Source organism: Drosophila eugracilis, unplaced genomic scaffold (genome assembly GCF_018153835.1).
Source record: "Drosophila eugracilis isolate 14026-0451.02 unplaced genomic scaffold, ASM1815383v1 contig_2167, whole genome shotgun sequence".
Taxonomy (NCBI): domain Eukaryota; kingdom Metazoa; phylum Arthropoda; class Insecta; order Diptera; family Drosophilidae; genus Drosophila; species Drosophila eugracilis.
This window is the reverse complement of record NW_024573052.1, coordinates 1,248,789-1,269,905: the sequence shown is the minus strand read 5'-3', so window position 1 is coordinate 1,269,905 and position 21,117 is coordinate 1,248,789. Positions and strand designations below refer to the sequence as shown.

Here is a 21,117-nt window from a genome sequence, read left to right as displayed (position 1 = left end):
TCTTGGATTTCTTTTTTTTTCTTTTTAAGATTTCTTTGACTCGACGAGGGGTTGAAACCCAAAAATGGGGAAGGGGTTAACTCAGTTTTAGGGGGTAAAGAAGGAATTTTAAAAATACTATTTGAAAATGTGAAAGATTGTTAGAAATCTAAGATATATTCCTCAGTTTCTTTATCTTTCGAATGAAAAACAAACCAAGTTAATGGTATTAACTGATTATTATTAAATTTGTGGCTTACATTCCTCTTTCCCCTGGCCTAATCAGTTGGCCTGGCCCCCTTTGCAGAAGAGCAGGAAAAACCTTGAAAGATGGACCTTCACCCCTTAGGGCTTAAACCCAAACCCTGACTGACTCCATGTTTGCCTCGCAGCTCATTAAGCTGCAGGCGTATTAAGCGAATTCCGCTTTTTTCAATTATTTTTGTTTTTTTTTTAGCAGCAACAACATTTGAATGGCATTCAAAAACGCTCATAATTCAAAATTAATCCCACCCTGGTCTTGTCTCTCTGCTCCTTTGTGGACATTGCGCCTAAATGAGCATCTCACTCATAAGCGATTTGAATGAATGCGAATCTGTGAATCGCAGACTTCAAAAGGTGGCTGAAAGAGGCGGGCTCACTTTCTGCCGACGTGGCCTTTTCTTTTTGACCATTTAAGTCGACGTTACACTCCTACTCCTTCCCCGCCCACCTATCCTATTTAAAATCTATCTAAAGGTTTATTTTCTTAATTACGCAGCATTTAAATGGGCGGCCTCTGCGAATTATGTGATTTCAGAATTTTTCAATTAAAAGAGCTCAAAGCAAATGTCCATAGCATAGTAGACATTTTGCTGACATTTGTTGAGAGTTTTCCGTGTTATTAGATTCGTTTTTTTTTGTAGGGATTAGCGCAGCTGCTGATGTGTGAAAAGGAGAAGTTTGGGGAAAAGCCATTGGAAAATTGTGAAATTTAATCAAGAGCTTGGCATGACAAAGTGACAAAGAACCAAAAACATAGTTTCGAGTTCCAGCTGAATATCCACCCACACCCCAATCCCCTTGATTATGCATTTTATGGCAGAATTATGGCAAGCGAAGTTGGCCTGCGATAGATGGCGCTACTGGGAAAGGACGAGCATTGGGGTTTGTGTCCTGGCTGAAAGCTGGAATAAGCTTGAATGCAATTTTGGCGAGGCGGAATCTTAAATTGGATTTCGTGGGGGAAAGGATGCAGGATTTTAGGAAGGTTGAGCTGGTTTTGGAAGAGCTTTTTTTAAGGGTTTTTTAATATGTTAAGATTTTATCTTATAGAAGTTGTTAATATTAAATATGACTCTTTCTACGAATGAAATATTTTAGTCTATCACTGCTTTGGGTGGTTTTAATGGTTTTCTTAGTTAATGGTTTGAACTTTACTCTGAATATCTTTAAAAAAGCTAAGAAAATATACAATTTTTTAAGTTGCGGATGTTTTTATCTGTAAAATTAGCAAAAGCAAATACGAAGCTAGCCTAATTTTAAGGAGAAAAATGCCACTTTTTAGTGGTTTTGGGAACAGTTTATGAATTTTATCTTTCCTGATGCTTAAAAGATAGTAATTGGATAGATTAACGCCTTTCAAATTAATAAAGCTTCCTAAATCTGCTTAAAATACAAACTTAACTAAACCAAAAACGTGATATAGCCATCTGATTCTTTGATTCCTTCAAAGAGATCAACTTAAATTGGTTAATTTGAGGGGGAGGAAATTGGAAATGAGGAGTGCGAGCTTGATATCCGATGTCAGACAGCCGAGATTGGATGGATTGGATGGATGCGTGACAGATGGAGCACTACAAACACCCACAAACACACACACACACACGCATTGCCATCTGCAGCCATGTCAGTATCTGATTGAATCAACTTTATTTCAAAATTATGCCACTTAAGGACTACTCCTCCGGCCCCTCTTCATCTCACTATGTATGTGTATATCTATATATGTGTGTGTGGGATACAGTTTTGCATGCACAAACTTACAAGCACACACACACAGACACACACACGCACTAGCACAACCGTAGTACGTAGCATACTTTTTGGCATGTGCAACGTGCCGACCGAAATAAACTTGATAACAAGCAATTTCTCACGTCTCTCGAGCGTGGCATGGCAGTTGCCATTTTTGGTTGCCAGCAATGCTTTTGTTGCTATTTCTGATTTCCAGGACCATCATCATGATGATGATGGTGGGCGGGGCGAGGCGAAGCATACACCAACAGTCACATATCCAGGAAGCCGAAATCTGCATGAATACACTGTCTTAAAGGGGCAGAAACCGTGACTAGAAGTTATAGCTGGAGAAGAAGATTAGAAAGTTAGAAGACTTGAAAGTCCTTCTTGATTTTCCGCAGTGTAGCTCCGCTTTCCTCGCCTGACTTTGGCTCCATGTTTTGACTTTCGACGCGTTCCATTTCGATCCGTTGCTCGTTTTGCTTATCATTAGTTTAATTGGTGGCATGACGACATCATTGACATCTATTCCCACCCACCACCCCTCTGCATGCCACCCGGTTTTCCTCCGCTTTTCAGCCTTTTGGCATTTAATTGGACGTTGGCAGTCTAGCAGGCGCAGCAGGTGGTGAGCAGGGTGAGCTGGGTGAGGAGGAGGAGGAGGAGTTGCTTGTATTTTGACATTTGACACAGTTTGATGACGGCTCTGGAACGGCATCAACAAACCTCCCCCTTGAGAAGGCCCAACGTTTTAATTTGTCACTAATTTTCCACGTCTCGTCAAATTTCATTCCTCATTAACGCCCCGGGACGGGCGTAGAGGGAAAAATCTGATTCTGTTTCTGAATCCAATTTCGCCAGCTTAATGAAAGTGTCAACTTTAACGAGCCTCAAATTGTTTTCATTTTCACTTGGCCATAATAACAGCAATATAATAATAATAATCATAATAATAATAACGATAGCGGCTTTCTATTGATTGCTTCCTGGGAGCTGAGAGCTGGGAGCTGGGAGCTTTGTGGCTTGATTGATTGGGAAAATGATTCAATCTGTGGCTTAGATTCTACTTGCTAGGCTTGAGGGGGAAGATTGTTTACTCCGTAGAGTGCTTAGATTGGTTTAAATTCAGTGATAAGTTAACCTGCAAGATAAACCAATCAGGTTTTTATCTTATCAAAGCGTTTTGAAGAAGTTTTTGAAGTTTTTTTTTTCCCAGAACAAGTTCCAGTTACCTGAGGAGGCAGCCTCTCTGGGGGGAAAAGGTTGATGTGGCAAAGCTGCCTACTATTTGGACAATCGCTGTCAAAACATTTGGTAATTGATACCAGGACTCTGGCAGGACTAACTAGGACAAAGGCTTAACAATAAATAGAAGGAAACGCGGCAAGTTGATTAAATTGCGTGAAGAGCTAAACGACAATTGCGAGGATAATGGCAGAAAGGATTGCCCGTGTCATGACGATCCTGGTTTCGATTACAGAAAAGGAAATGCCCCCCCTCCCCCCCTCTTCGACGCCTCCTTCCCTCTTGCTATGTTTTTTATTTTTTTATTTTTCGCATTTGAAAGCCGCCGCTTCCTGGCGCAAATGTCATTCATTCAAGGATCGTCACAATGGATTCTAAGGATATTTGTCTCTGAACCCCGCCCCCTCCAAGATTAATTTGTTTTGCAATAAGCAAAATGGAAATCAAATGCGCCATCTTGCAGGTCTTCCTGCATCCGCAACGCTGGTGACATTCATCGCCCAAAAAGAAGCTGAAATCCAATCTGGAAAAAGGGAACTAGCTGAAGAAAGGGGGGAACTTTCAGGGAAAACGCTGCTTTAAGAAGGAAATTATAATCTTAAAGTTAAAATTTTGTTAATTTTCAAAGCTTTCTGGCTTTATTCTCTCACTAAACCCATCGCCCGCCTACACCTTCCTTAAACAAACTCCATCCCCGCCACCTGCGGACACAAAGGAAATCCTTGTTTTCCACTCGAATTGAGCCGCAGTTTCCCCACCTCCGCTTCCGCTTGCGCACTCTTTTTCCACCTCGAACACATTATGCAATCATTATATTTTTCTGCCTATTAACAAATAAATAAATCCCCGGAAATTTGCATAAATATTGCGCAGGTGATTTGGTCAATGGAGCGTGCCGAGTGGGTCTTCGATTACGACAGCGATTACGGAATCAATGAAGTGACTACTGAAAGGGAATGGGTAAAAAGAAAGAATCAGTTAGGGGAAGGGCTTGGATTTAACTATAAAAAATAATTAGAAGTAAGATTATTTTATCTTTTGAGCTTAAAAGCAAGTGAAAACCATTGAAAACCCTTGGAAAACTCCCCTGTAACATAACATATGAAGTGTCTCAGAAGAAATCGAATTCATAAAACCAATCTAGACAATATATAATATGGCCGAGGGAGAACAAGGAAATCGAATTGCCACTCACTTGGCCATGAAACGCACTTTGTCCTGACCATTTTACCATTTTACCATTTCCCGTTTTCCCAACAGCTGCGCCACCTTTTCGCACATGTCCTTCTTCCGCTTCTTTGTGCCTCAATTTGTGTCTCCAATTTGCTCATTTATTCCCATACACTTGGCTTGCCATTTTCACACTTGTTGGCCAGCCAGATGAGGTTACCCCTCATTGAGTTGAGAAGAATTTTCCATCTTGCCAGAAGCCAGAAGGTGTTATATGCAGGAAAATTAGTGTAGTTTTCAATCAGTCCCAATATCATTGTCATCATCATCATCAACAGCCTCAGCCACTCCTACACGGCCGCCCATTGAGTTTTCCGACTAATTGCTGCCTGCTCTTTGCCGTCAGGCGAAAGTTTTTCCAGCGAAGAAGCGGGGAAAGTCAGCCGTGAAATTTTAATGATTCGTAAGTTGATACGCCTTGTAAGGAGGAAAGCTGAGACTAAAATAAAAGAAGGGAAATGGTGAATGGTGAATGGGGGGGTGGAAAGGTGGGAAATGCAAATTAAGTGAGTTTTTCTCGGCTTTGTCAACCTCTCACTAATCCGGTAAAGGACAATTTCTTATTGAGTATCAAAGGCGAAAAGCGAGGCGTGGGGGGAACCCCAACCCCAAGAGCACTGAAACAGAAAAAAGAGAAAAAAAAAGAAGCGAAGACCATGCTGGAAAAATGAGGAGGGGGAGGGGGGGTGGCATGTCAAAAGATTATGACAATTTTCCCACCACAAATGAACATGAAAATCTGTCAGGCGACAGGCGGACGACAGGCGATGGGCGACAACGACAGCCAAAGGAGCAACAGCCCAGGACCTCGAACCATTGTTAGCTGCTGTTGACAAGGATTAAGGACATCCATGGAAAATAAGAAAATGACAAAATTCACAAAGGCGCAAGCGGGAAAAAAAGGAAAATCTATATGATAGAAATGGCAGGAAGGAAAGCCCGAACAGACAGTAATCAATGAGCAGAGGAAAATAGCGAAAATTATGATTGATGTCGATTGTTTGATTGGGTAAAGGACGGAGAAGGTGGAGAAGGAGGTGAAGGAAAAGAAGAAAAAGAAGGAGAAGAAGGAGAAGAAGGAGGAGATGGAGAAGAAGGAGAAGAAAGAGGCGATGGAAAAGCAAGAGGAGATGATAACTTCCATTTTGTCAAAGGAAAATCCAACATAACTCAACATTTTTTGCATAAAAAAATTAATAAATCTGCAACAGAGTCGCTGTGGAGTGGCAGCGTTGCCACCCAGGGGGCGTTGCCACTTGAGCGCGGCGACGGCAACCCTTTTTCTCTCATTAAAAATCATTTAGGAAACACTTTTTACGCGCCGAGTATAATTTCAACAATGTCCTCGAACTTCCCAGCCACGCAGAACTCCTTAAGGGTTAACGACAACGACGTCAACCTCATCGACGCGGGGCGTTAACAGAAAAGCTGGGGGAGTGCATCAGGAATGCCAGGAGGCGACTGGAGCAGCTCCTTTTGATCGAATTAAGTTGCCCAGCATGGCGTCCAAATATGGCCAACTTGTCACTTTGGCTGGGAGTTGAGTCTCACCCATGCACCTATGATCCACCCACTTGCCTTGTGCAACCACCCACTGCCACCTGCCACCTGCCTCGTGCTCGAGTGCAGTTTATTGTTTGATTTCGCTCTTTTGTGCATTTACTCGCCCTTTGAAATTCAAATTGAGACTCAAATTAAAGCCAAGAGTGAGGCCAGGCAAGGCTTTCGTACGCCATCATTCCCTGTCGACGTTGGCGGCCATCATGGCTCGCTTTTTTTTTTTTTTTTTAGCATTTTCTTAATTTGAATATCTTTGGTATCCGCCCAATTCGTGGACATCAAAGTGCGGCTCCCCATGTGAAATGCCGGCAATGGTGGAAATATGGAAAGCTCCCCCTTTTGTGTTTGTGCAGCAGCTTGGCTTGCAGTTGCGCCCACACCCTCCCCCTTCGTTTTTCGGTAAGAAAATGGGAATAAAGCCGGCGAATAAAGGGCTCTTTTGGAGAGGTCTGAAAGGTTTCACGCCTCAGCGCGGTGCTAAATGAAACTTTTGCCAGTTTTGCTGGGGAAAATTTTTAGAAAAGTTTTAAGCATTCATAATCTATGGAAAATGCTTAAGAAAAATGGTAATTTTTACTAAAAAATAAAGTTGTTTTGATGAGGGAATAGTAAGAACTAGAAAGTTACTTTGTTTTAGAGGTTTAACAGTTGGAAAAAGTTGGGAAAAGCTGGAAAAAGTTGGACTTGTTGTAGTTTATAGAAAGTACAGAGAAGCCTAAGAGTTAATATACTTCTGAGGATGACGAAACTATATTCTATATATGATTTGTTACTAGAAAAAAGCCTAATAATTTACTAATTCATATTCTTAAGACAGTTTTAAGCCATCTTAAGCCCTAAAAGAACTTTACTTGCTTATTTTATAATACAAAATTCTCATTTACATTGCTTATGGTTAGGAGAAGAATGATTTAATGATACAAATATTGAATTTAACCCATTAAAATACCATTTTCAAAGAGCTTTACTCACATTCTGTGGCTATAAATCATAAAATTCCCCTTCTAGGCCAGCTTAATCTGCATTTATCTTCCCAAGGGCTTAGTATCAGAAGACTGCTAAGAGCCCTTTTAATAATTTCCACTCACCTTACTGAATCGCCGATGGGCAGACTAAATGAATTGGTAAAAAAGAAAAAAAAACAGCACACAGCCGTAGAAAAGTGCAATGATCAGATCCTTTGAGGCACACGTGCTGCCTGCCAAGTCCCCGAAGGACGTCCGTCCGTCAAAGGCACCTCAAAGGGGAATGCCGAATGCGAAATGCAAAATGCAAAATGCAAAATAATTGTTTATGGTGTTTTAACAATTTGCACGAAACGGAAACAAAATCCCAGGGAAATGCAAACATATAGCAATTATGAGGAAAAGGAAGAGAGGAAGGCAGCCAAGGATATGCTTTGGTAGAAGGAGGAGATGAGGTAGAGGAGGAGCTCTGCTAGGGATATGAAAAAATGCGGCACACCCACTCACGCAAGCTCTCGAGGACGACGTCGTCGTTATCCTTAATTTATAAAAGTGAGTGCGTGGCTGCCGTCGTCAACCTGTGAATATGCATGAAACTGAAAGGAATTAAGTTTCCGACTTTGCCAAGTTTGCAGAGAAAAGAAATGATTAGAAAAGATTAACAATCTTCGATTTTTTCTGGAATTTCAATCAAGAAACCCTCTTAACTAGCTTTCTCTTGAATAAGCAAAGATTTCTAAGGAGTATAATCACTCTAAAGCTTTTCTCTCAGTGCATCTTTCGAATGAAATGAATGAAATGTAAAGCCATGTAACCGAATAACGAACCAACCAAGCGAAACCGCCAACACCGCTGCACCGCTGCACCGCTGCACCACCTGCTGGATGCAGTTTTCCTTTTGTGCCCATCTCCTCTGCCATCTCTCAGTAATTTGCATATGCATTAATATGCTTCAAGTATCCCATATCCCTCACATCCTTACACATCCTTGAGTCCTGCCGTATTCATAACTTGCTGGTGCCTTGGCTTTTGTTCACTTCTGTGGATTGCCACCGAATGCCACTGGCCCTGCCCGGCAAAGGCGGGCGAATCGGAATCATGATGAGGTTGCACAAGCCAAGGGTCTCCTCCTTTTGAGGTTTCCCCTGGGGGTGGTGGCCTTTTAATGTCCTTGCTAGGCTCATAAATCTGCTCAAACGGATACTTGCATTCATTAAAATTAATTGAAGCTAAAATTGTAATGAAGGCGACTTAACTTTTTCTTCTGTTTTTAGATCGACGACTGTTTAATAGATAAAAAATAACAAATAAGAAGGTTGGAAGTTATTTTTCCATTTTTTACTTCAATATTTTTCAATATTTTTCTCATAACAATGTTAAAAATTATTAAAATATGGAATGTCATACACCGATAAGCTCGTAATTAAAATTCTATTAGAACTGCATTCAAGCTTTGAAAAGTACAATTTTGACCGGTTTTTGCCTATTTTTATGATGTTACCCCTTGTCAAAAATGCAAGGCTTGGTTTATGCCGATTTCTCTCATAAAAAAAGGATACTATTATGTCCCTAACTAAACAGATTTCTCAAAATCAACCAGGCAATGATAGAAAAAGTAAGTTTCGCTCGTTAGATCCTTTCTTCCCTTTCTTCCAAGTCTTTCTTTCAGCCATGCATCTTGTTCTCACAAAGTTAAAGGTAGAAAACCTTTAAAAAATGTTCCAATTTTGTATCAAAAGTCGTAAACCCCTATTTGTGTTAAAAAATAATCAAAATTCTTCTCACAATAAAGCCAATAATTATCCAAATATGGAATGTCATATCTCGTAGAGCTCAGAATTAAAATTCCAGTCGAACTGCATTCACACCTCAAAATGTCAAATTATTGTAATTTTTCGCTAAAATTAATGATGTTACCCCTTATCGAAAATGGAAAGCACAATTTACCTATATTTTCCCCACAAATGGGGTAGTATTTTTCCCATAACTAAGCCAATAATGGTCCGAATATGGAATGTCATATCTCGTTGAGTTTGTTTTTTAATTTCCAAAAGATCTGTGTCCCCACCTCAAAAAGTAAATTTTTTGTAATTTTTCACAATTTTGGATGATGTTACTTCTTATCAAGAAAGCGAAATTCGGTTTATCCTGATTTTCTCATAAAACTGACAGTATTATGACCATAACTAAGCTAACAATGCTCGAAATATGGAAGGTTATACCTCGTTGAGCTCATAATTTCTAACAAAACTGCATTCGCAGTTTAAAATGTGAAATTTTAGACATTTTTTGTGAAATTTCCTGATGTTAGCCCCTTATAGAAAATGAAAAAACCGAGATATCGCTTTTTCCCCCTACAAATTGGTAATATTTTTCTCATAACTCAGCAAATATTGGTCCAAATATGATATGTAATACCTCGCTGAGCTCGTAATTTGACTTTCAAGACAACTGTATTCACAGTTTAAATTGTAAAATTTAAGCCATTTTTCGCTAAAATTGATGATGAAACCCTTATCGAAGGTGAAAAAATGTTTTTATTCTGATTTCCCCTTAAAGTGGCAGTGTTTTTCCCATAACTCAGCCAATAATGGTCCGAATATGGAATGCCATATCTCGTTGAGCTCGTAATTAAAATTCTAACAAAACTGCATTCACACCTTGAAATGTGAAAATTATGCCAATTTTTTGAAATTTTGATGATGTTACCCCTTATCGAAAATTGAAAATCCGATTTATCGCTTTTTCCCCTCAAAATGGCATTATTTATTCTCATATCTAAGCCAATAATTGTCCGAATATTAAATGCAATATCTCGATGAACTCGTAATTAAAAATATAACAAAACTGCATTCTCAGTTTAAAAAGTCAAAATTTGGGAAATATTCGGAAATGTTGATGAAATGTTAGCCCTTTACAAAAAATTAAAAAAAAAATCCAAAAATTAAAATTAACAAAATCATTAAACGAGTGATAAGAAAAGTTAGTTTTGTTCGTTAGCTTCACAAAACAGTCGTTCTTTCAGCTGTAAGTCTTGTTTTGACCAAGTTATAGGTATAAAACCTTTAAAAAGGATTCCATTTTCTGTCAGAAATCATTATCCTGATTGTTGCCCAAAGGAATCAGAACTAGTCCCATAACTAAGACACTAATGATCCTGGTTTAGAATGCCATCCATCGTTGGAATCGTAATTAAAACTGCAGTCGAACTGCATTCACACCTCAAAAGGTAATTTTTGGTCTCTTTTTGCTAAAAGGAGATGAAGTTACCCTTTACCAAAAAATGCAAAAATTTTAAAAAATATATATGTTTTAAAAATCATTAAAACAATGATAAGAAACGTTAGTTTCGGTTGAAAGGTAAACAAAAAAGTTTCTATTTTGATGGAAAGTTCTTCTTTCTTTATAGATATGACAAAAACTGATAACAAATATTGCTAAAAATCAAAATTCCTAAGTTAAGCCTTAAAAAAACCTTAAAAAATTGGGCAAATTTTTATTTCTCGTTAGCAGCTGTCATTAACTTTCGCATTTTATATAACTTCCCTGAGAGTAGGCCTCGTAAGAAGATAGTTGGGGCAGAAGAGTTCGGGATCTGATTGATTAGTTGCCTGTTTAGTTAGGCTGTGGCTGGCCAAAAATAACCACCGCCTGCCAAAGGGGTGGCCGTTGCCGAAGTCGTAATCAGCGTTTAATGCGCGCCTCACCCCTAAGTGCCGGGGATATTTCCCAACCCCTTGAAGAAGGAAATTTATAATGGCTTCCTCTTTGCGAGACCACCTCTTGAGGGGTGGGAAAGAGAGAGGGCTAGCGCAACGGACAGAGATAGCAGCATGGCGAGGAAGAGAGTAAGGGCGAATGGTGTGTGCGCAGGTCGAATGAGTGCGAGCAAGAGGGCGCGAGGGAGAGAGCGCAAATGCAATTTATAAAATGAAAATGAATAAATGAGGCCACAGAAAAAAAAGGGCGTGCGACAGAGAGAGAGAGAGAGAGAGAGCGAGAAAGAGAGAGGGAGCGAGAGAGAGCGCAATACGGGGTGCGAAAGAGAGGGCTGAAACAAATTAACTGGGAGGGGCGAGCATGGGACTTCTGTCAAGGATGATTGCGAAAATCAGAACAAGGCGAAACAAACTGAGGGTTGCTCTGGTGGGCCACTCTATAAACCACCCAGATAGCCAGCCACCCAGCCACCCAGTTACCCATTACCCAACCACCCACACAGTCAGCAGGTAAGAAACAACCACCAGAGGGCCGACATGGGTTAAACAGAGATAGCCAGCCCTCAAAGTCCGCAGTCCTTGGACCTTGGCTTGGCGCCAGTTTGGGTCCTGGTTGGTCGGCTCTCTAGATTTCAGGGGGACCTTTGGGTGGTCCTTTTGGCCGGATACCGGATATTAGATTGGAAATATTGAATCCACGAAAAACACTTGACTTGGGCCTGCATCTAAGTCGTTGCAGGGCCTCTCGAGCCCATTCTAATGAGGCATATCTAAAGGGGGGACTTCCTTTTTAATGAGGCCTGACTGCAATTGGACTGATTGCGGTTAAGGGCAGTCACTTAAGGGGGGGTATTAATCACTCGGATTAAGGTTAGGGCCAAGCTGGGAGTCAGGGAAATGCCTTATATAACCCCTCCTAAGTGGTATATATCTTTCGAATTCCATTTAATAGATAATAAAACCCTCTTCTAGTTTCTTATCCTAAACTAAACAACCTCTCCTTTATACACATTTCACCACCAATCACACCCAGCCCACACCCACACCCACACCTGACTTTACACTTCATTTGCTTTGCTGATTTCGAAGTTTTTCCATATTCCAATGCAATTTTCGTTCTTAATTTATGAGGAAGAAGAAACCCAAGCTCGTCTTCGTCGTCAGTTGATTATGTCGCTGTGGGAATTGAGTTTATGAAGGCAAACCACACGCATCCATATGCAAATCTCGTTAGCTGAGTCAAACCTCCCCTCCCCCTCCCAGTAACTGGGAAATCGTTAGCGAATCTCGAAACTCGAAGCTCAGCGAATGCGAGGAAAATCGAGGTGGAAATTGAATTTGCAACTTTTTATTTGGCCCTAAACACGCCTCCACAATGGCATATTAATTTCAGATGGTGGAAGCAAAGGAAAAACCTTTGCCAAGGGTCCTTGGGTTCTGGTCCCCTCTCTTACACCCACAGCCCTTGGTTTATGGCCTAACGAGTTGCAGCATCTCATTCATTATACGACGATTTGCAGTATTATGGCCTCGTTTGCAGCCCCAAATCCCTGACGGGGGGCTTCTTCTATGTACAAGGAGAAAGTAGCAGCAGAAATTTTGTGAAATTTATTAATTTTCTGCTTGGAAAAGGCCTTCTCCTAAACTTTTGATGGGTTAATAGTCATAGAGAAGGTAAAGTTGCTTGAAAGATAACTTAAACTTAACTCAAATTCTTTCAAATTTTATAATATCTAAACTATTATAGGGCTTATACCTTTCTTTCCGTGTGGCCAACTCATCAAATCTAACATTTTTTGCCTTCGCCCGAATGGAAATTTGCATTAAGTGAAGTAGTCATCAGCTATCGGCATCAGCGGCAACATCATCCTCATAATCATCGTGATTATCGTGGGGCAACGCAGCGAATTTTGAATTGAAGAGAGGTTGGTGGGGTGTTAGAGTGGGTGGTAGGGTGTTAGAGTGGGTGGTAGGGTGGTAGGGTGGCTGAGGCTGGTGCTGTGGCCGGGCATTGTTTGCGCCAAAACTCAACCTCATTTGGAACAGAAATATGCCAAGCGCCCTCGACATCTCCACCAGCACTCGGAATAATAGAACAAACTTCAGCGTCGCGAATAAAAGATAGAAAAAAAAAATAAGAAAATGGAAAATCGAAAATACAAAAAAATACGGAAAAAAGGGTTCTCCTCCAGGGGGCTATGTTGTGCGCTTCAGTTGCCTGTTAGTTTCCACGCAAAATCAGCGACATTATAATCGTCCTCATTAACGGTCGTCCTCGTCGTTGTCCTCGACGTCGTCGTCGTCATCGTTAATATCCTGGAAAACCTACCTCGTCAACTCATCAGCGTCATTAGCGAAGAGCAGCGGAAGGAAAGAAAAATCGGACGGGAAAATGAAGGCGGATAAGGTCGATCTTAGAAATGCTCTTTGGGTTGGGGAAAAAGACTTTGGAATGTTAGAAAAAGTAAGAAAAAGTTGAGATTTACATAGGGAAAGTAGGGAAAATATTCATAATAAGACCTAACTATAGTTTAAGCTTCAAATTAGGGTAAAATAAAGGCACAAAGCTTCCTTTTTCCTTACACAAACTTGTCCTTAAAGTAAAAGAAGATCTTAATCTCTCCCCTGAAACCTCATCAAACATATATGAAAGCTATTATAGAGTATAGATCTTGTCATTGCAAGAATATAGGAAAGGATATAAAGCTCCCTGAGAACCTATTCGACCACGTCAAATCAATCCATTTCAATCCAATCCAATTCACTGCTACTACCTGGCAAGTTCGTTGAGTTTCCAATTGATAATACACTTGACTGAATCCAGGACATCGCTCATCCTCCATTCAGGATCCATTCCACCTGCCAGGATCCATTCAATGCCCATTCAGACAATTGCACAGCGAAGGCTCACTGGAAGAAATCTGTCAAGGAAAGTCAGTAAAGAAGTAGAGAAAGTCGAAAGTCAAACTGAGACTAATAAGTTAAGGTGGCAACTTTTGGTATTTCCTAAAACTTTTATTGCTTTTCTTTAAGTATTATTAAAAGAAAATACTTTTCCTAGAAAGGTTTTTCTTGGCTTCTTTTCCAGTGCAAGCGAATTTCGCAGTCTGACTGTCAGTCGATTTGTCAATCAGTCAGTCAATTGGGGAACGCAATTTTCTATTGGCAGTCAGTGGGAGGCAGGAAGCCAGGAAGCCAGGAAGCCAGAAGAAGGCAGTGAGAAGGGGGATGTAATATTTCAGCTTCCATTTATTATTATATTGTAGCTCTTAAGTGCACTTTCAAGGGGTTGTGTAGATTATTCAGCTTAATTCCCGACTCCCCCGCCAAAGCCCACACCAAGCTATTGCTATTCGATAGCTTGAAGCTTAACCCCCTTTCGGTATTAACCCACCCTGGGCATCCGTTCTTTTGACTCGCTTGCCATTCGCTCTGGGTGCGCGGTCTTATTATATTTTCATTTTTTGATTTTTTCATTTTTTTCTATGTTTTTTCTCATATTTCACTAATGGCTGCCTCGGCCCAGGACTCTTTTTCTGTGGTGCATTGCGCACAGGATGTCATTATGGCGCACGCCTGCTGCAATGGGGAATTACGTAGTCTTTCCTCTCCTTTTCCCTCGCTCTTTTCCTTCCGCCAAATTGAATGATATCGAATTTGAGATTTCGCAATTTCAGCTGCAAGGCTGGAGGGCAGGATTAATGGCTGTGCTGACAGGGAACCAATTAGGGGGTTTATCTATCACCCTAAGCTTGATTTAAGGCTTAGAGCTGCCTAAGAATGTTTGAGATTAACTTGTTATTAAATCCTAATATGTTTACTAAGCAAAAGTTCTGCTTAAACCCAACAAGCAAGCTGAGAAATCAGTTTAGCACTGCAACAGGTTTTTGTATTTTCCAGATTTGACACTTTCCTATTGCCGCCTGGCATTTGCTATTGCCACGGCAAGGCAAACACTAACAGCCCCAAAAAGGGTTGCCAAGAAAGTGGGTGGTGGCGGCGCCCTGTCACAAGCAGCCAAGAGCCTTGCCAAGCAGTCTTTGTGTGCGTTTGACAGAAGTTATTAAATCGAATCAACTTGCAGGTGCCGCCATGTCATGTTTATTGTGCAATCATCATAACAAAAACGCATTTCGAATTGCAATTGCGATTGGGATTGAAAATCGGTTAAGGATTACGATTGCGATCTGAAATCGAAATCGGTTTCTAAGGGCCAACTCCTGTTGGACTGCTGTTGACAGTCCTCGAGGAATTGCAGTGGCAAACGAATTTATATTTTTCTATTACTATTTCCATTTGGCATGTTGACACTTTAACTGTTGGCACTGCACTTGGATTGCCGTTGCCTTGCTTTGGCAGTACAACAGTGGTCATTGGTAAGAGGAACAGAGCAGGGCTATGGGTTTTGGGGGCTTTTACTAGGAAACTATTGGAGTTTTTTCTCTTTTGCTGATCTTTAACAGAGGTTTATTGAAGGGAAATCAAAGAGAAGCCCTAATTTATCTTCAAAATATGAAAGTTTATTAATAACTTTCGAAGATTTCTCAACAGTTTTGTAAGAAACATGGAGAGAGTATCACATTTTATAGCCTTTTCTGTTAGGTTAAGACTTTTAAACTTAACCATCATCATCCAAGACAGCTGTAGAACAAGAACCCTCTCTTAAGTTTAAACAAAAAAACTAAACAGATGCCTGTTGGAATATAAAATAGTAATAATAACTCATAACGATAGACCAATAATACACCGCAAATAGCAGGGCTAACCCTCGGAATTCAGACATTTCCCTGGGAGTTTTCCCACTTCAGAGACGAGACGCGTCAGAATTGGTTGACATGTTTGTCAGGAGGTCCTTCGGTGACGTGAAATGTTTGCACTTCATCCTTTTGTCAGCCCTCGATGGCAGCCTTGATAAAAAGGCCCATTGTGCGCGGTATCTATCAGATACGCTTCTTTATTTCCCTCTATCTCTCTCTCTCTACCAGCCCTTACCCCTCATTTATTTGCTCACACCGACAGATGTTGCATTCGATACATTTCCGCATAATTTTCATCTACTGCGGGTGGTGGTGGTGGGGGTTTTATTCCTGGAAAACGTCGAAATAAACATTTCCAGGTGCTTAAGTTCCCTCTTTGCCCCATTCAGCAAAAAAATAATAACGCAAGATTGGGAAATTTTCCATTTGCATAGCAAAAGCATAAGCAGGGCCAGGAAAATCAAAAGAAATCTCCCAACGTAAGCCGGAATTAATTCATTTACGAAATATAAGATTTCCATTTGGTCAGCGGAGGGTGAAAAGTGCCAGTGGGCAGGTTTTTTTTAGCCGAAAAAGGTTGAGTTCTCAGAGCTTGAGATCTTTGTAAAGCAGCTCTGGCTAAACTAACTGCGGCTAATTAAAATCTTACTAAGAACTAACCAAGACTAAGACTTGTTTATTAGAAAGTCGCAAGGAGTCACTCATCGGGATCAACCGAATTAATTTACCGCACAAAAGGCTGGAACTTCTTCCGCAGGACAAGCAAGCGCCCAAACCCTCAAGATAACCCAGACAAGTTCCAGCCCCCTCACACCCCCGCCCTACACACACACACATAATCTAGGATATCCATTCTGGACAGTCTTGTTGACTGCTTTTGACTGGACCGCAATGAGTGTAAATAAATCCAAAGGGAAAACGCTTTTCCGTCCTTCCTTTTGGCGCTTAAGCCGAGGAAAGGGGGAGAAGCGGCAAGTATAACAACTTGGCCCATTGTCAAGAGGGCTCTAAAGCTTTTAGCTTAAATACACTTTGGGCCAACTACTTGGCCCAGGACTACGAAGGGTGGCGGCGAGCCGTCGTCCTGCCATTGACATATTTGGCCGGCCTCGTCGTCCTTAGCCGGACGTAATTTAATTTATCGTTTTTATTGTATATCGAGAGGATGTTGCAATGAGGGCGGGGACATTAAATGCGACTTGATGAAATTGCCAACAAATCACTTGAGTTAACCCCCCCCACCTACCCTAAGGGCAACATTTAATCGTTGGAAATTAAATCAAATTGCTACTACATGACGCATACGCCACGTGGTCCAGCATGGGCATAGGCAGGCGCCATAACCCTCATGACTCATAAGGTAAAACAAAAGCAACATGCAACCCTTTGAAAGGTGCGAAAAAAAAGCTCCCCTTCCCCCTGCTCTTTGGCATTGGTCCTGCGAAAGCTGCAAATTCTGGCAAACTTTTCAGCGCTCTCAGCCAGCGGGCGGCCTGTTAGTCGGGACACAAACCTAAGACTAGAATGTACTGAGAGTCGGGGGAGCCTTTAGACTTATGGCTGAAGATTGGACATGTGGTATAGATTTATTGGGCAGAAGGAAGAAATATCTTTATCTAGAGAGATTTTATAACCAAAGTTTGAGATCTTAGCTGGCTTTGAGGGTAACAGACTAGTCTTAGTTATTGTTAAAAATATTAGTATTAAAGTTAAAGTGACTTTAATCACTTATTTCTTTCTTTTGAAGGTTAAATCCTTAGGAAAGGCAATGAACAGATTTCAATTCATAGCAAGAATGTTTTTTACGAACTTAAATCTTAGTTTTCAGCTCCTTTTGTAAGCATTTCATGGAGTTTTATAGATGTTTTTTTAGATTTTCCAAAAAGACTGCTTAACTTATTCATCCTTAGTACTGATATGAAGATGGGTTGACTTTTAAGGGCAAGAAGTCTTACTTAGAAGTTCATTACAAAGCTAAAAAGTAAGGAAAAGTTTATAAAAAATATAGTTTTAGGTGAACTAAAAACCAAATTATGTTTTATACAAAATTTCCATCTAACTTTATATTAATATTATCTAAAAATCTACTAAATATGAAATAACCAAAGAAGAGAGAGAGTGACCTAAGCTAGATTAATCAGCTAGAAAACCAATTCAAAGATAAATCTTAAATCAAATTGAGAAGACAGAACAGAACCCCCAAACTACAATCAATCTAGTCTAAGAGCTAAGAGTCCCCCCTTATTAGGCTTTCAAAGACGAGCATTTAAGTCAATCAACCTGAGTGGGATTACCTTGATTGTGGCCCAGCAAGGACCAAAGGTTAAAGGTTAGAAAGAAAAAGAGGTGAGATATCCTTCTGCCTCCCAAGAGCCGCCGCCCGTTGCCTCAACCACTTCAAAGTGCAAATGCCAAAATGCACTTGAAGCCGCCGAATCGCTTGATTACTTATTTAGCATTTACACCAATTGTCTAATTGCAATCAGCGGATTGTTCTGCATTCTCCAAATGCCTATTGTGCAATCAACGAGTACTGCATCTGCATCTGCCACTGCCATTGCCACTGCTGCTGCTGCCCAAACCCAATCTGAATATGTTTTCTTGCTCCATTCCGCTGTTCACGCCACTTGCGCATTATTCAAATTTTGCAATTTTCAAATGAAAAACAAAAGCCAAGGCCCGCGCTCTATTCACAAAAAAAAAGAGAGGAGAAAAAGAAAAGAGGAAAAATAAAAGAAATGGAAAAGAAAAGAAAGGAAAAAAGGATTGAAATGGCATGGCGAGCAGTCGCCGTTGCCGCAAATCCTTTTATGATAATTTCTCAAGAGTGTCGTCCTTTGATCAAGCAAGTGCCCATTCAAGCATGAATGTGAATATGATTTCCAACCACACACACACACACACACCCGTACACACACCCGTACACACACCCACACACACCCAGGAGGATTTAATAATTCGTTAAGCGAGATTAAAATTGCTAACTGCAGCCGCCTGACAAGGACCATGGGCCCAGAACGTGGTTTTCTGTTTAAAAAAAAGGCAAGTGCTGGGACATAACAGTTACTGGCTGCTTTTAGTATCAGTTTTAATATGGGAATTTAAAAAAAAAATGCTGTTAGTTTTATAAAACAACAAATAAATATTCATAAAGAAACTTAAAACTGAGAAAGAACCCTGCCAGTTTGCCTTAAGTGCCGTATAGAGCAACCCAAAGATACTTCCGTTCTCATAGACAGCTTCCCCTCACATCATATTTTATGTCACATATTCTAGCTTTTCGCCCCACTGTACCCGTGGAATCACCTGCCCATTTTCGGGTGCCTCGTTAGTAGTAGGATTTACATTCCCTTCTCATACTCCGCCTTTACTTTTTTTTTTTTTCTTAGCAAAATGCAAAACTGCAGTGGCCTTACACCCCCTTCCTAGCAGTTTTTCCCCCCGCAGAATTTTCGCTAGCTCTTTTTTTCCATATCAGGTAGTCCCCGTGTCCGTGGCTTGTTTCCTGGGAAATCATTGCAATTAAAGCGTAATTGTTTTTACGCATTTGTCCACTCCCCTTCGCCCTCGCCACTCTGCAGTCTCCTTTCCTGATCCCATTCCGCAGCGACTGCTTAGCTCTCGGCTCGTGTCTTTTCAAGAGACTCTTTAGAGGGAGAGAGCTGGAAAAAAAAAGGAAGAAAAGCGTATGACAGAAATGAATTTACAGCATTCATAATGCACCGCCTGCGCTTAATTTTCGCGCATTTGATGGGAGTGGCGCTGAAGGACCAAGAAGGACCTCCACCACCACCTCCTCAGCCATCTCCCCAACCACCTTGCCATTTTCCCAGCGAATGCGAACATACGAATTCATTTGCATAATTTTTTAATACTCCATTTCGCCATTTCGGGCGGAGCATCGTTAGCTAACGAGTCCTGAGACCCAGGTCCTAGAGACCCAGGTGGGTGTCCTCATTATTATATTTCCCCGCCTCGTCGAGCACACACACACACGCCCCTCTCTCTCTCTCTCTCTCTATCTCTCTCTCTACCTTAACTCGTTTCTGCCAGCTCGCTGAGAACAAAAACCAGACCATCCAAATTAATGCAAAAATATGTTGATTTCCTTTGAGAAAAGCCTTTTTTCGCACTGCTTTTCTTTGCCTGAATTGCATGAAATGCATGGAAAATTGTTAGCTACCAATTAGAAGACAGGAGCTGTGGCTGCTCCCTCGGATACTCCCCCCCATTTTAAAGATTATTTTTACAGAAAAATCGAAAAGTTAAAGTCTCAACTTCGGTTCAAGCTCATTAACCCATTAATCCCCCCGCGAATCAAGCTGCAGTTTAGGCTCTGCTGCCCGCCCAATTATCCAATCAAAGAGGCGGGGGCGTAGGCAAATTGCTTTCCAGCTTAATTCGATTCGATAAGGGGGCGTGTCATCTATGGCATATTCTAAAAATTTAATTGGTTTCAACGGAAAAAACGGGAAAACAAGACGGCAAGATGGGCAGAACCTCAAGAGGCACTTTCGTTCGCCTCGTTAGAAAAACAAAAAGAAAAAAAGGTGAAAAACTGTTGTAATTGTTTCTGGGGAAGCGGCGGGAAAAGTGAGAAAAGCGTCAAGGGTAAGGGCCAGGGTAAGAGTGTGAAGTGGGAATGTGGCTGGTAATTGGTTCTGACTGCTAAATGAACCATTTACCAATTAAACCCGATTGCCAGCCAAAGGCCCGAGAGCCATGTGAGTTTTTCACCTGGCTTAGAGAGGAGATGTCTGTGAGACAAGCTGGTGAGGGCGATAGTCATAAAGGGTGATTAAGAAGCCAGCAAGAACTAGTTTCTTATGCTAAAAGTAGCTTAAGGATGATCTAAGAATGTAATCTATATAAAATAAACTACATTTCCACCAAAACTCTTAAAGAACTTCCCAAAAAGAAGTTGATAAATACAAATTTTCTGAAATAAAACCCCTAGAAATCACGCTACCTTCTCTAAAAAACAACTCTCGTTAGGGAAACGCTGTAGTCACGCTCAAGAACACGGCGGAAAAAACGTGGAAATTGGTTCAGAAAACGGTAGGAAAAAACCAGGCTCGTTGAGGAGTTGCCAGTTTGCTGGGAAAATGGTTGGAAAAAGGCAGCAGAAAAGTTGCTGAGCCATTGGAGGAGTGGAAGAGCAGAGCACCTGTGCCTGGGCTGCTCCTGACACAGGAGGAGCCACGTTGTCAAGTGCCTGGAGTGGAGGATCCTTTGTGTTGGCCACAGGGGAGAAGGCAGATTGGCGTTAATCATGCAATTAATTGGGCTATAAGCCCGGCCTCTGCTCCGTTAGCCCGGGATAATGGATAATGACAGGCAGATTGCAGATATCAAGTGGAAAAGTGGAAAAGTGGAAAAGGTGTTAAGGCGACGGAGAGTTCTTCTGGGGAAGACAGCAAGAAAGAGCACACTTTTAATGCATTTTCCAGATTTGAATTTAATTACTTAACATTTTTTTTTGAGCTTTATTTTGTTTTTTCCTTGAAGTCCCCTCGGCCTCTTGAATTTCTTGCAGTGTTTCGAGTTTTTGTTTGTCCTGGCCAACTGTTGCTACCTTCTTGGCTGTGTTCGGCTGTGTTCGGCTGGCTTATCCTTCGATCCCTCGCCTGGTAAAAGGTCAATCAAAGGTAATCCCTAATCCGG

At 41.1% G+C, this 21,117-nt stretch overlaps 1 protein-coding gene across 2 annotated transcripts in view; it reads left to right on the top strand.

Moving 5' to 3' along the window:
• LOC108103691 (protein bunched, class 2/F/G isoform) overlaps positions 1-21,117 on the top strand; it is an 87,133-nt gene that overhangs the window by 20,830 nt on the left and 45,186 nt on the right. The gene's annotated exons all lie outside the window — the stretch shown is intronic.